The sequence below is a fragment of the Panthera pardus genome, unplaced genomic scaffold, assembly GCF_024362965.1.
Source record: "Panthera pardus isolate Hobbes unplaced genomic scaffold, ASM2436296v1 HiC_scaffold_11, whole genome shotgun sequence".
NCBI lineage: Eukaryota > Metazoa > Chordata > Mammalia > Carnivora > Felidae > Panthera > Panthera pardus.
This window is the reverse complement of record NW_026526666.1, coordinates 61,490,121-61,506,705: the sequence shown is the minus strand read 5'-3', so window position 1 is coordinate 61,506,705 and position 16,585 is coordinate 61,490,121. Positions and strand designations below refer to the sequence as shown.

At 42.2% G+C, this 16,585-nt stretch overlaps 1 long non-coding RNA gene across 5 annotated transcripts in view; it reads right to left on the bottom strand.

Moving 5' to 3' along the window:
• Positions 1 to 11,636, bottom strand: part of LOC109266804 (uncharacterized) — a 240,897-nt gene extending 229,261 nt beyond the window's left edge. For 3 of the 5 annotated variants that reach the window (XR_008419467.1, XR_008419468.1, XR_008419471.1), the window contains exon 1: positions 11,528 to 11,635. This is a non-coding gene — a long non-coding RNA (uncharacterized LOC109266804). Of the gene's footprint in view, positions 1 to 11,527 lie in introns of all 5 variants that reach the window. The other 2 variants (XR_008419470.1, XR_008419473.1) reach the window with 1 other exon arrangement.
• Between the last annotated feature and the right edge of the window lie 4,949 nt (positions 11,637 to 16,585).

Sequence of the window (16,585 nt, the reverse complement as noted above, 5' to 3'; positions counted from 1 at the left end):
CTCACTCTCAAAATAAATAAACATTTTTAATAAAATAATAAAATAAAATAGATGACAGAAGTCAGGCATAAGGTTCCCCACAAGAAAGGAGTGATGAGTACTGAGACAGCATCAGGCCAACAGACAACTACTCAGTTTTTAGAATTTCACTCTCAACCAGTAGGACAGAAACAAGCACCCAGGCTCAGAATCAAGAGGCCGCCTGGGTGGCTCAGTGGGTTTAGTGTCCAACTGTTGATTTCAGGTCAGGTCATGATTTCATGGTTCATGAGTTCATGTTAGCACAGAGCCCACTTGGGATTTTCTGTCTTTCTCTCTCTCAAAATAACTAAACTTCAAATATTAAGAGAGAGAGAGAGAGAGCATAACACCGTGCTTATGGGTATCTGGAATAAGGGATGCACATGTAAAGGTAGAGATTATTCCCAAACCTCGTGTTCACGTGGCAAGGGAGCTTTACATGTCTTGTCCATCCTGGGGATCATAATCTTGCTAGTGTGGGTACCATGGCAGGAAGCTCAGGCATGGAAGGGGCAGGCATGATTGGTTGCAAAGAGAGAGAAGGATGAGAGGTCTTTATAAATGGAAGTACAACATGTACAAAAGCACAAAGATGCACTTCTAACTCCTCAACCACCCAAATTCTCCCCTTCTTGCTGTCCAACCTGCCATCTGCAAATGTATCTACAATGCCAACGAGAGAGGCCCCATCATGACTCTCCATTTGATAGGTCCTAAGTAATTTGGCAAGGGATGTAGGATTCACACACATTGTCTAATGCTTTTCTGATTAAACTTAACTAAATTCCAAACATTCAATCCCATTGTACAAGGCATGGGATACAGCCAGACCTGGCTTCCTCAGGAAGGATCCCTCGACATTCAGACCCTTAAGGACTCTCCAGAAACTTTGGATGCCTCTGCCTGACTTGACAACCACACCTGCCCCTTTTCCCATTATAATATCATTCCACTTACTCCTCCATTTCCCAAGGTCCCTGATAAAGGGCTGTCCCACTACAGCCAGTTCGGAACACACCTGGCCACAGCTAGTTATTGACCCCCTGTCCCCACCCCACCACTTCTCATGGGACCCAGGTTTCACAAAGTTCCCCGGTGTGCTGTGCCAAAGCCTTCCTCTCTACTCACCCCCACACCCGGCCTCCAGTCTACTCCTGGGCCACAGTGCACTTGGGGGAAATTCAATCCATATGTTTCCTTTTCTTCCTACAGAACGCATCCAGCCATTGTTTAAAGAGGGAGGCAACAGCCAAGAAGAGCCACGTGAGGCCTCTCTTAGCCTTCCAATCCTTCATTAGGGAGCAAGGAAAGAAGGACTTTGCCAAGAGCAAACCTGAAACATTCCTTTGGGCTTGGTTCAAAGCCCACAAGTCACGCTTCCACACAAACATGTCCCTAGGACAGAAGACGCAAGGCTCTGTTCAAGGAATCTCTCGGGCATGAAGAGATGGGAATAGCCACCACCACCACTGACCTGGCTCTGAGATGTGTGTGAAGGGGATCCATTGGCAGGAGGCTGTTTTACATTATTATCTCCCAAAGCTGATACAGACCCTCTCTGAGAGTATCAATTCTCCCTAATTATAAGCACACACTACGACAGATGAACAATTTTACAGTTCAAAGAAACCTGGGATATTCTTCAGGTGTCTCAATTATCTCATTTTAAAGTAAGAGAAAAGTCAGGCTCAGGGACTTGTCCAAGGTCAAACAGCTGGCCAGTGTTTTGTGAAGAATCCAGGACTTCTGATTCCAAATTCAGAGCTTTAGACTCAGTGGTCCATGCCAGACCTCACACAGATGCTAAGTTCCAATAGAGACAAGATCCACGGGACCAATCCTTTTTAAACAATCAGTTAAGCATCTGACTCTTGACCAGCTCAGGTCATGATCTCACAGTTTGTGAGATCGAGCCCCATGTGTCCAGCTGCACGCTAACAGCACAGAGCCTGCTTAGGATTCTCTCTCTCTCTGCCTCTCCCCCTGCTTGTGTGCATTCTCTCTGTCTCTCTCTGTCTCTAAACAAATAAATAAACATTTTTTTAAAGTTTTCTTTCTCCACCTGTCTACTTTTTTTTGTATTTTGGGGGTGAGGGGATTCTTTGAACCCATGAGCTAGGGACTCTAGGTATCCTAACAAATGTCTATGTGGGTTTTCCTTAAATAATTTTGAAGACAGGAAGCTCAATGCTCTCTATATTGGCCCATTCCATCTTTGGGCAAGCTCTAGTTGCTGCAAAGTTCTTTCTCACAGTAAGCAGAAGTTTGCTTCTCTATCATTTCCCCCACAAACTCGTTTGCTTACTATGATCTCCCAGAACTGCTTTCAGTAGAGGCCAAATAGGGGTCCTCCGGTACTCTTATGGAACGAGCACTGCTTTGTGGGTTTAACAGTGCCTTTATCACAGTCACCCCAGGTGGCTGCTGCCTTTACCCATAATCCCATCAGGAAGGGTCTTCTTTCTTTCACTGAGATGTAGACGACATACATTATAGAAGTTTCAGGTATACAACATAATGATTCAATATATGTATATATTGTGAAATGATCACCACAATAAGTCACGGTAACATCTATCACTATACATAACTACACATTTTTGTTCTTATGGTAAGAACTTTTAAGATCTCAGCAACTTCCAAATATTCAATACAGCATTATTAACTATAGTCACTAAGTTGAACACTACAACCCCAGGACTTACTTATTTTATACCTAGAAGTTTCTACCTTTTGACCCCCTTTACCTTTTGCCTACCCTCCACCTCCCACCTCTGGTAACCACCAATCTATTCTCTGTACCTATGATCTCAGGGGTTTTGTGTGTTTGTTTGGGGGAGGGGATTATTTCGATTCTACATATAAACATAGTATTTGTCTCCCTCTATCTGACTTATTTCACTTAGCATAATGCCCTCAAGGTCACTCCATGTTGTTGCAAATGGCGGGAGTTTCTTTTTTATGGCTGAACAGTATTCTATGGTGTGTGTGTGTGTGTGTGTGTGTGTGTGTGTGTGTGTATGTGTGTACACACACATACGTACCACATTTTCTTTATCCATTCACCTGTCACGGGACACTTGGGTTGTTTCCATGTCTTGGCTATTATGAATAATGCTGCAGTGAACATGGAGTTGCAGGTATCTTTCTTAGTTAGTTTTTACATTTCCTTCAGATAAATACCCAGAGGTGGAATTATTGGATAATATGGTATTTTTAACTTTTTATTGTATTTTAAAAAATTTTTGAGAGAGAGAGAAAGGGAGAATTCCAAGCAGGTTCCACACTCAGAGCAGAGCCTAATGCACGGCTTGATCCCACAACATTGGGATCATGACCTGAGCTGAAGTCGAGTCAAACGTTCAGATGACTGAGCCACCCAGGTGACCCTATTGTATTTTTTAAAGAAACACTGTAGCAGTTGAAAAACCAAGACTCTATTAACTAATATACCATCAGAATCTAAGAAAACACTAACAAGCATTATAGTAAAAATGTAATTTATGATATTGATATAATGATTCATCAAATAAAATTTTAGGGGCACCTGGGGTTGATGAAGCATCAGACTCTTGATTTCGGCTCAGGTCATGATCTCACAGTTTATGAGATGGAGACCCGTGTTGGGCTCCTCACTAACAGCACAAATTCTGCCTGGGATTCTCTCTCTCTGCCTCTTTCCTACTTGCACTCTCATTCTTTCTCTTAAAATAAATAAACTTAAAAAACTTTTTTTTAAATAAATAAAATTTGAAGATTCAAGGTCCTTATGTGTTTTTGAAAATTGGTATATTTAGTGCATTGTTATTTGGCACCTTATTTACCAAGTACTCTTCTAGAGTGCTGGGATATTACGAAAAAACAAGATTAATGTGCTCCTCCCTTTGTAGAGGTTCTTTCTGGTAATATCTCTCTGTCTTAAATATCCACGGCTATAAAACAGAATCTCAGACTAGAAGGGAGGCCACTGCTAAGAGAGGCCGATGACGAGCAAAGAGAATGGGGCAGCTGAGAGCATACCAGTAGAGGGGAAGTTGGAGATTTAGAACGTGGGTAAGAGACAAAAGTATGGGGAAAAGGTAGAGAGGCTGGATTCCAAGGGGCCCTGTGGATAATAGTGGGTTATGGAGCATAATGTCATAGAAAAATCATGGACTTCAGAGTCAAGCCATGCAGGTCCAAATCCCAAATTCCACACCATTCATTTGAGAAGGTATTTAGCCTTCAGCCATCAACCAGTCTAAAGCCTTATCTCTTCATCTACAGAATGCAGATAAAACACATATTTCCAAGGATAAAATGAAATCACAACAATTTTTTTTAAGTTTACTTATTTTTTTTAAGAGAGAAGGAGCACGAGCAGGGGAGGGGCAGAGAGAGAAACCTAAACAGGCCCTGCACTGTCAGTGTGAAGACTGATTCAGGGCTTGATCCCATGAGCCATGAGATCATGACCTGAGCCGAAACCAAGAGTCAGATGCTTAACCAACTACGCCATCCACGTGCTGCGAAACCACAACAAATTTCAAGTATCTGACACACACTGACCAACAAACATAAAGTTCCCATCCCCCGGAAAGGAGAGGAAGCCTAGAAAGCAGACCATTGCTTTGACCTTCACTAGTCTATTTGAACACCTGATGGCCCTTTTCCTCTTGATGAGGGAGTTCTGGAAATCAGAACCTCGAAATAATCGAATCCCATGGGCTTAAGCTCCAGTTTGACTATTATGAAAAGATATATCCCTTTCCCCCAACCAGTAGGCATGGTTTCATTCTTCCTACATACACCTTGCCTTGGGCTAAAGTGGAACAAACCCAGATATCAAGATGTTCATAGGTCGGGATGAAGGGGACACCGGTATCCCAGTGTGCTAGGGTATTTTCACAGCTGCACTCAATTAGATGAAACTGTAATTGTTTTATACTTTTGCTCCACGCTTAATCCTGGAGAAAGAAGAGTGGATTGTTGGTTTTCCTTTTTCATCTTCCAGTATTTTTGTTTTGTTTTTATTTCTCACCATAATATTTAGATAGTATTTGTGTAAGGGAAAGCAATCATAATGAAATGGATAATCAAACAGAGTGCTCTCAGGCACATTTACAAAAGCCTTCATTTCAGAAATGCTTCATTTACCCAGACAGTGGGCAGCCGAGGGCATGGGAAAGTCTGTTTCTATGGACAGGGAAGTGATTCATGCCAATCAGCTAGAGAGTTCCTCTTTCAAAATGCTCCATATGTAAGACATAGCATAATAAATCACATCAACAAGCAAACAAGAGGTACCATACGCCTTCCAGGTGCTGACTCCATGCTAAGGACTAGAGGTGCCAAAATGAATAAGACATGAGCCCCAGGGCCAGGATGAGGGTAAGAAGAGTGAGACACTCGCCTCAGGAGCAAACTCTAACGGGATGCCCAAACACCCAGTTATCAAGATAAAAATAACACTGTAAAGCAATATTTCAAAAAATAAAAATTAATGCAACAAAAGCCCATGGTGAACCAAATATCACCAACATGCATTTAGACTGCAAAAAAATTTAGGAAAGGCACTATTAGAGTAAGAAACAAGAACGTTTACCTTACAAGTCATAAAAGCTAGCTTAGTGCTGAATCTGACATTTGAAAAAAAATGATGGAGAAATACCAAGAAAAAACTACATGAAAGCAAACACCATATGACACAAAACCAATTATAAAAGGAAATATAAGCGTTTTACATCTCCCCTTTAAGAACTGAAGTTGATACTAACTTCTAAAATAAAATCCCTTGATTTGAAATTTGGGAATAATATTGCAAGTCAAAAACTATTCATTTCCTTTGACCCAAAAATCATACTTCAGGGAATTTATTTAAGTACAACTGAAATATGGAAAATGCATCATTTGTAACCAAGGAAAAAAATAAAAGAACTCTCCACAGAATATTATCCAGTCATTACAAATAATAGTCATGATAACAAAGCAATGATAAAAAATGATAGAAGAATGTAATAAAGTGAAGAAAGTAGGAAGCATAAATACAGATATACCACAGGAACAGCTACATTAAAAACCGCATAGAAAACAAAAACTGAAGGTAAACGCACCAAAATTACAACAGTGATCTTCTTTTGGTGTTCGAAATCTGAGTTTATTCCCCTTCCTTTCCTCCTTTCTTCTTTCTTTCATTTTTTTTCCTTCTTTTTCTTCCTCCATTCCTGTTTTCAGGAATTATATATTACATTTTGTATTGTATCACATCATTCAGGGCCTAGGCAGGAAACAGGTGGCATACTCAGAGATAACTGAAAAGTATTTAATTACAGGACTCCTCTCAGAGGTGTGAGCAGGACTGAAGGGAGTGCCAGGAGATAACATACAACGTCTAGCCACAGCTCCGAGCTGCTGCTATTTAGGTCAGAAGACGAAAGAGGAGGGAACAGTTTCTAGAACTAGGAAAGAACTGAAGTTATAGGAGAAAGCTGTCCCAGGGGCACTTGGGTAGCTCAGTTGGTTAAGTGTCTGACTCTTGATTTCAGCTCAGGTCATGATCCAGGTTGTGGGATCAAGCCCCACATTGGGCTCCATTCTGAGCATGCAGCCTGCTTGGGATTCTCTCTCTCTCTCTCTCTCTCTCTCTCTCGTTTTGTTATTACTATAATCATTATTATATATACGTTCATGGTGACGATGGTGGCCATGTTGGTAGTGACAGCACGGTCATGATGGTGGCGATAATGACAGCAGGGACGGTGACGACGGTGCACATAATGGTAGTCGTTGCAGTGAAGGAGGTGCCAGTGGTGGTAATGGTCATCGTGACGATGCTGTGAACATATCTCCTATGAGATCAGGTATGCTCAAATGGTAAAACAGGGATCCCTCAGGCCCATCTCCATGACACTCCTTTAATCCAGAGAAAAAATTAACTCAATCCATAGTGCGTTCCCTAGGAAACGACCATGTGGCATCTTCAGAAAGAAAGTTTCTACCTTCACCGTCTCTAGAGCTAAGAGCAAGGACAGGAAGCAGATGTACAATACCGTGAACACAGCATCCTAGGTTGTGAGCAGTGCCTGGTAGAATGACCAGCACCAAGTAATCCTGAAATTATTTACTTGAGGAGTGAACGAAAGCTCTATGGATTATTATGAAGTCCGAACTAGCTTGATTGTATAAAGAGGATGATATTGAGCATTTAACCATTCTAACCACTTAGTAAATCTCAACAGTCTTACAAAATAGATACTAATGTTGTTACCATGTTAACAGATGAGACAACTGAGGCACAGATGACTCGAATAGTTCTATGTTGCACAGCTAGCAGGTAAATAACTTAGAATTCGAACCTGGAAATCGCTGTGCTAGAGCATGGACTCCTTCCCCTAATGTCCTCAGACAAGGCTCCAGGGTGGAAGAGGTACACTTAGAATTGAGCTGAGGGGAAGGGGTAATGGCAGGAAAACTCTCAAGAGGGCCATTCAGGGCCTAGGAAATAGTGTTCAGAAGTCATCTGAATGATATTCTCAGAGATAACTTCCAGGAAGACAATCTGGAACTCAAGTCACAAGTGGATTCCACGGACTCATGTTTGGCACAATGAAATAAACAGAAAGCAAGTCAGAAAGAGTTATCCTGGACTTTTCAGGACCACGAAAGATGTCTTGCTTACCTTCAGACAGATCTCTGTCCTGCATTCCTTGCAAAAGGGAGCACTCACGGTGGAGATGGGGGAGGGCACCGTTGTAAATCTGATGCTCTTTAGCCAGTGCAAGAAGCAGGAATGAGCTCAGTGATGACCCTGACCTCTACGTGGGAGGCAGCATTCAATGTGGGCAAAGAGGGACTACAACAGGGAACAAGGAAGGTCCAAGATGGGAGCAGCGTCTCAAGCCCAGGAGGGAAGTGGGAAGGAAACCAGAGACTGGCCAGGTTTTACAGGAGAGTATGGCCAGGCTCCAGCACAGGGCAACTTGGGGAAATTTCTCTGCCATTTCCGGTTTCCCAGCTGTACTTTATTGGCTCAGCCCATCTGCTCCAACTCTGCTCTCTGCCCCAGCACCTAAAGGCACAGCAGCACCTCCGACTGTTTCTGCTACATTAAGACTGGCTGGAAAAGGTGAAAATTCAGTCTACCTCAGGACAAGAAGATGAATGATTTACAGGGAAATTATTTAAAAATCTCCTCAAAATAAAAACTATACTGTCAGGGTGGTCAAGAATACAAAAGAAATATAGATACAGGCAAAGAAACGCACGAGAAGAAACCCCATGCGTGTGTTTTCATTTGGCTAGGTTTCTTTCAAATAAAAAATGTTGTCGGGAAAACATTCCGAGTGAGAACTTCTTTCTTGGCACGAAGCTGGCAGGGTCTGGGCTCCCTTCTCAGAACACCAGGGCCCTTCAAACCAAGTGCAGGATTCTGAGTGTGATTACCTGCCATAGGCCTCGCCGCCAGCCTGGGTGAGGCGCGTGGTTTGAATCCCTCTCCACTTTCCCTGGCCATTTCATCCATCTTCTCCGACACATGCCTTGGGGGCCCTGGTTTAGCTCAGCCACGTGATTTCATTTCCTCTTTGCCTCAGTCTCCTCATTATGAAATGCGGCTAAAATGGCTTGCCCAACAGCCCTCACCAAAGTGAAGAGCCCTGCCGCCATTTGGGATGGGGGTGGGGGGCAGGTAAGTGCAGGGGAAGACCACTAACAGGTGCATGGAAAGGAGGTGGGACATTTTCAGATGGATGCTTCTCATAAATGGGGCAGTTGGCACCTTCCAAATGTGGTTTGGCGGGGGGGGGGTGAGAATCAAAGGAAATTTACAACCAATGGGAATTTTTATTTATTTTTGTCATATTTATCCATTTTTGAGAGAGAGAGAGAGAGAGAGAGCAGGGGAGGGGCAGAGAGAGAGGGAGAAAGAGAATCCAAAGCAGGCTCCAGGCTCTGACCTGTCAGCACAAAGCCCAATGTGCAGCTCGAACCCACATACTGTGAAATCATAACCTGAGCCAACGTCAGACGCTTAACAACTGAGCCACCCAGGTGCCCTCCCCCTCCACCCCCCCGCCCAGTGGGAATTTTAAAAAACATGTTTTGGTTACCTTTACTCGGGATACAGACACTAAACAAAAATAAGGGGCCCATTCAATAGTACTGCTGTGATAGTCATATTTTAAGACTTTTGTTTTTATCCACTTATTCATTTATTTGATTTTTATTAAATACTTAGTAAATGCCCTCTATACTCTCAGGCACTAACTTAGTACTGGATTGTAACAGTGAAAAAAATTGAACGGATGTATCTCGTCCCCACAAGTCTTGACTTCCAGGAGAGGAGGTAGACATTAAGCAAATACATACACACATACATGTAATTTCTGAAGGATGCCATAAAGGAAAAGAAATATCATCCTCTGAAAATCAGACCCTCAGTAAAGCCCGCTCCGTGCATGCCACATTTGAGCTAAGACCTCAAGGGCAAGCAGGAGCTAGCTTGGGCAGAGAGACCATTCTAGGCAGAGGCAGGAGCACGAGGCGGAAAAGCACTTGGCAGGACACCTGGCTGGCTAGGTCAGTTAAGCTTCCGACTTTTGATTGCGGCTCAGGTCAGGATCTCCTGGTTCGAGAGTTCAACCCCCATGCAGGGCTCTGCAGTGACACTGCAGAACCTGCTTAGGATTCCCTCTTTCCCCTCCTCTCTCTTCCCCTTACCAGTGCGCGCTCTCTCTCTTTCTCAAAATAAATAAACAAACTTAAAAAAAAAAAAAGGAGAAAGAAAAGCACTTGGCAAAGAAAAGGCTAAGCTCTTTGACGACAGAGGGTAAGGATACAAGAGGGGGCTGGGGTTGGGGGAGGAGCCGGGTCACGTGGGGTCCTGTAAGTGGCCTTCCAATCTTCGGGCTTATTTTCACAGCAGTGGGAATTTACTGAATGGTTTCTGGACCACAGGGCAATGACATGAGCCACAAGAGTGGGAGCAAGAGACTAGGGAGGAAGAGGACTGTCCCCAGAGCCTGGAAAGAACTACAGTGACTGCAGTGCAGGCCAGAGGAGTTAGGAAGCATGGGGGGGGGGGGGGGGGTGGGGGGGGTGGGTAAATGCAGAGGACGTGGTGGCTCACTGATGGGGAATGGAAAGGTAGCAAAGGTGGCAGGGAAGGCGCCGGGAGTCCCAGGCTGAGCAAGCAGATGGGTGAAAGCGTTATCTGTGGGACAGGGGAGTGACAGCTTTGGGGAGCCTGCGGTCCAACAGACAGCAGGGCTCCTCATGCGATACCATTGCTTCCTGCCGAGTTGGAGGAATACACAAAGCCTTAAGGGAGCAGAAAAGAAGGAGCCTGTGAATCTGGCCAGGAAAAGGAATCACAGAGTAGGGGTCATTGGAGCGGGCTCCTGAATATGAGGAGTGTCTGATAGACTGAAACGGTAGAAAGGCTTCTAAGAAGAAGAACAGTATTTTAATACCTTTGAGTAATAATGCCACTCCTATGAAACATTACAAGGATTAAATAAGATAACTTATGTGGAAATACCTGTAACTGTTCTAGAGTTTACTGATGGCCTTTTTACATTCCTGTTACCAACCCATCCACCAGCCAGCATTGTACGTGTTCATCTTGTTCTTCACCAGCCAAAAGGAGAACACACACGTGTGGCCCTACCTGCCGTAGTGGTAACTGAAGGGCGCAAAAGAAGAGCTCAGTTGTAAGGCTAGCTATTTTTACGCATTGCCTTTTCAATTATGATCTTGTAAGATTTTAAAGTAAAGTTCTTTTTGAAAGCTCCTGCTCTCTCCATTTGTCTGTCTGCCTCCCGTAGCCATTAGCACAGGACCTAGCTCAAAGAGGTGCTCAACACAAGTAACTGAGACAATAGAAACCAGCAGAGTATTTATGGGGTACCTCCCACTTTCCAAAACGGTATGAGGTCTGGGGGCACAGAGATAGTTAAAGCAAAGGCCCTGTCCTCAAGAAAATCAAAGATATAAATCGAAAGGAATAAAAACACACGCATACATACTTACGTACAGTATGATAAATGTGTCCAAATAAATACATATGCTCTCCTGCCCCCCAAAATTCAGAAGTTCACAGAATACAGCCAAACCGAAATATTTTTCAATCCATAAGCATTTGCAGGCTTGAAATCTCCAAAGCAGAAACTTAAAGGTACAAAAGCAGACTAAGGTACAGTCAGTGGAACTCCTTGAAGTTACCCATAAATATTCGCCAAGCCTTTCCCCCGTCCTACACCCAGTCATAAATCCCCCTGCTTCTTTTCAAGAACTTTTACATTTGATCAACGAGGCAGGGTGATGTTTAAACCAGGCCATTTGGAATATTCGATTTTCGTACATAGTTTTAAGATTTTAATTTCCAGTCTGCAAGCCGGCTCGGATTTTCCCTGTCCTGAAATAAATCAGGATTTCCAAGACATGAAAGCAGGCTCCGAGCACAGAAGGGCTTTCTGAACGTTCAGCCTGGTTGCACTGCTCAGTCAAGTCATACTTACAAACAACTTACCTCTCACCTCATCTCAGTCCTGGGGGGATAGCCTGGAAAACTGGCAGCTAATGTGGTGAGCGAAAAACACCCAGCACTCAAGATCAATCTGTCAAAAAGAGGCAAGAGCCATTCATCAAAGGAGAGAGGGACAAACTCAAAGATGTTGTGAAACATTTACCAACCGGTCCAAAACTAATTGGCCCCTCTACTTAATCTCCTTCTCCCCTCCACGTCAAGCCAGTGGCCACAGAGCCATAGAGGGATAGAAGCTCGTAGCTGTAGAATGGATGATGTAAGCAGGATATTGCTAATATATCACAGAATCAGAGCGTGGTAAAGCTAAACGGGTCTTTGGAGTTCATTTAGCCTGGTTTGGATAGATAGCACTAAGGAGCAAAAAGAGTCCTGAACTTGGGTCAGACTGGACTAGGGTTCTAGCCCTTCACTTGTATTAAGTTCAAGCTATACGACCTTAGGGAAGTCACTTCAACCTGTGTGAAAACTGCCTCATCTGTCAAAAGGAAAAAAAGGTCTCACTCATAGGGATACCAGTAAAGTCTGATAATATAAGTAAATGCACTTGGAAATGCCATTGAACATTTAATGGGGTGAAAAAATATTATTATTGCAAAGAACCCAATAAATGCTACCTGAATCCATTGACTAGTAGACTTAACTGAAGCTTTGCCTCACTGATATGATGGAGTTGATAGCTTCTATTCATTTTGCAAAAGATGGAGTCATGTCCCTGGCACAGAGAATGTCCAGTGCTACTGTCCTTGTCTCTCCAGCATGCTAGAAACTTATCTCCCACCAGGTCAGTGATATGATGATCACAAGTCACTTATATTTGGTTACCTACTCTTTATTCTGGTTTATCCTGGTTTATTTCTGAAAAAATAATTACTAAACTCAATTACATATTGTATTTCTGAAAAATAATCACTAAATTCAATTACATATTGTGTAAACTACTGGAGTATGACTTTTTATAAAGAGATTTGTTGTTTATATGAAAATACAGGTGATTGCCATGTCAACATTTTAAAGACACCATGGCAAAAGTCATTATTGCAAATTAATAGTGAACGAGATGATTGTAAAAGACTAGAAAAAAAATCACAGAAATCTAAGAGGCCTGGACATTAAAATTTCTTCCAAATGTCTTTTATACCTTGCATCACTTTAAAGAAACTTTAAAGTGCAGACACAGCTTATGAACATAACCATTCAAGAGAGTCAACGGGGCACAGCTAACATCCATCAGGGCACACATGGACAAAGTAAAAGCCTTAGCCCTACTTTGCAAGATAGTTATATGAATTTTGCACTAATAGGATTCTCATCCTAACTAAATCAACCACTGACGAACCAACGACAAGTTTTAAACGACTTGTAGGTAATGATTTATTGTCACTTACATACCTGACTATCTCCTGATCTGTAGGAGCACTGAGTATAAATCCCATTTAATCAGAACTCCTTGCCACTGAGGAGCCCACAGTCTAGTTACACCCTAGTAAAATGTGAAACACTTGCAGTTCAATTATTGACATACAATTTAACTTAAAATTATCCTTCAAGTGCAATGGTATCAAGAGAAGAAGCTAGATTTTTAAAAATGGTTGGAGGGGTGCCTGGGTGGCTCATTCAGTTAAGCGTCCAACTCCTGATCTCAGCTCAAGTCTTGATCTCACCTCAGGGTCGTGAGTTCAAGCACCACATAGGGCTCCTCGCTGGATGTGAAGCCTACTTTCAAAAAAAAAAAAAAAAAAAATAGCTGCAACACTATTGTTCCTATCTGCCACTGCCATAAACTACCTGACTTTGTTATCCCATCAATTCAGGGATAATGTTACTTTATTATCAGTTCACCATGAGGGCTTCGAACAGAGTGGGTTCTCAATTGATCTGAGCAACTGGCATGAAAGGTCTGAGAAAAACATACACCATACTTTGAAGGGGGATTAAATAAAGGGCACAATCAAGGAGGCAGGAAGAGATTGAGCGAGAGCCCGAGAGGAAACGCATCCTGGATCCATTTTTTTCGTAAATATTTCTTGAGCCTCTTCTTAGACGTCATAACCTCTCTACCTGTGTGCCAAATCTGACCTGCAGCCTTGTTTAGCCCAAGCAATAGGGATTTTTAAATGTGAACTACCTGCCAACATTAATGTATCAGTAGATACCATGTGCAGATTAGCATCTTCTCTTAAAATATGAGAAGGTCCACCAACACCAGCATATTCCCACATGGAAACAATGAGCAGGCACTTTCCTAGGCAGCCACTCTTGCCGGTAGATGAGACATGACCTCCGCATTATGTCATGGCCGCCATTGCTCCCTGGTAGGCTTCACTCATTTACGTTCCCGTGTGCCCCTTCGGCAGTTAAGGTTTTGACCCCTTCCTGACCACGTGCCTTGCACTCCGGTGATGCTGGGCCCCTGCCTGTAGGGGCTACAGAATAACAGGGAGTGGTGCAGAAAGGCAGATGACATGAACCTGAACAAAAAAGTGGCAATGGGAAAGAAAACAGAAATATGTGCATTCCAGACATCTGTCAAAGACTAAAATCGTGGAGATCAGTGAAAGATCTTAGCTGGCCCTAAGGGGCCATGCTAAGTGATGAAGGGACGTAGGAAGCTAATATTTCCTGTGAGCGTGGTCATGCAAAAGGTGTGGGGTTTTGTCCTTTAAGTAATGGGGGAAAATGAAAGAGCAATATGCTCAGATCTGTGCCTGAAAAATGTCCCTCTAGCAATAAGGTGGACATTGGATTGGAATGGATTGGATTGGACTGGATTGGACTGGATTGGGACACATTGAGAAGGGGCATTTAAGAGAACGTGGTGATGGCCCAGGTGGAAAAGGATGAGGGACCCCAGCTGCAACAGTAGAGGAAAAAAAGGATAGATTGAAGAGAAATTTCTGAATTCCAAGATTAGCAGATTATACAGACATATCTTTTCAAGGTGAACATAACCTCTGGCTTAATATTAATCATTTAAAAGACAACATAGTGACAATATAACTTCTACTAACTCAGTTCATTTTGGCTATGCTGAATAGTCTGTACTCAATGGAAAGGGAAATTGCTATTTTTGTCTCTTTATATTTATATCCACAATTCACCTCTTTCCACGAAGGATTCGAGGTGCCTGGAAACTCACTAAATGAAATGCAGCATCTGACAAGTGGCTTCTTCCTAAGAGAACTGACCTGGCAGCATAAATCAGCCTGTCCTGTCAAGTGAGACAAGTTCAAGTTGAAGATAGCAAGAAACATCCTCTACGTCAGCTTGAGTCTGCCAGTTACGGTCCCTTCCTTTGTCTGGACAAACATATGGTGAGAAAGTGTCCAGTTTGCTTTACTAAGTTGAGTCTTTCTCCGGGAAAAGGAAGAAATATTGAAACCGGCAGTGAGTTTCAAACAGAGCTTACACACCCTTTCCTGAGGACACTTAAAATTATATAAAGAGACACATAAATAAATCAAAACTTTAAACAAGGCAACACCTTAATCTTAAAACAAATGGACTCTAAGGAAAGTGCAGCTCTCCAAATATATGTGTGTGTGTGTGTGTGTGTGTGTGTGTATCAATTCACATTTGTGCACAGAGCATTTTTGCATTCTAAATCTCACTTAATTTTTTCATAACAATGGGCAAATAGGCTAGAAAAGAATTATTATCTCCATTTCACAAATGAAACACTGAAGGTCAGAGATTTAAGGACTTCTGGAAAGTCGTACACCTTTAGTTCTTAGTGATAGAATTACATCTAAGCATCAGTTTTACTAATTCTCATTTTAAGGAAAATGGGGTAGAAAAAAAAAACAGGAGGAGGAGGAGCTAACATGGAGTTGCTATGGGTTCCCTGGTGTTAGCCCCAAAATGCACATTACATACATTATCGCATTTAACTCTCAAACCCCCTATGACAGAGGCAGTATATGGTTCCCATTTTACAGATGAGGAAACTGAAGCTAGACTTGGTGATTATGTCAAGGTCACACAGATAATTATTGGTGGAGTTGGGATTCAAACCCCAGCGTTCAGTGTCAAATCTAGTTCTTAACCAAACAAACATCTATTTAAATGCTGCCTCTGCTAGCTATTAACTGTCTAGCCTTGGACATATTATTGTACGTTTGGAGCCTCTGTTAAATAAAATTGGGGGGAGGAGGTTGCTGGTTCAGCATCTTACTCTTTGTAGGCCACCAATAAACATTAGTTTCCCTTCTTTCAACCACAATCTGTTGTCACTGGTCATTTTTATAACAGAAATGACCATGTTAATCTAACATCATAAAATGGTAGTGCTTCTACTGACAGGCAGAAAATAGAGAGTGTATCTTAAGCTCATCTTAGAGTCACATTTCACCGCTATTCCCAAACTTTTCTCCCCCAGGTTCTTCTTAGGGTAGAATTAAAATGAGGAAACAAAACTACACTTGTTCATAAAATTAATTATCTTGCCAACAAAAGCCCATTTGTTCTGGAATTCCCAAATGACCGGAGCATATTAAGTCTGGGTTGCTTACTAATAGTATAGCTTAAATAAGTAAAATCTTGTTAATCAAAGATGCGTTCCAGAAAAATCATCCTTTAAACCTGCAGGCTTTAGAACTTCAAGACTGAGGCACTGGAATTCGAAACTATGTCATGTTTGAAACGGAGAACCCTAGTATTGTGGTTTCCGACCCTTTCAGGTAAATATGCCCCTTTTTAAACATAAAAGAATTTGTGGATTGCCCCCTGTCATAAGAAGAAAAATAGTATTACTGATTTATTAAACTACTGATTTTTAAAACTGCAGTTATAAAAGTGGCTGTGTTCATTAATGCAGAAATTAGTTTGTATGTTGCCAATTCTAAGTATCTAATACACTTAGGTCAAAAAAATAATAATACTTTGAGCCGCTTAGGTATTTTTTGCAGCATACAAATTCTTATGCCTATATGGATTTATGGATCCCTTTCAAAAAAATCTGTAGCATCTCACAGTAATCTACAGGGTAGACTCATTATTCTAAAAGATTAGGACTAGGAAGGGTATTTAAGGTCATAGAAATCA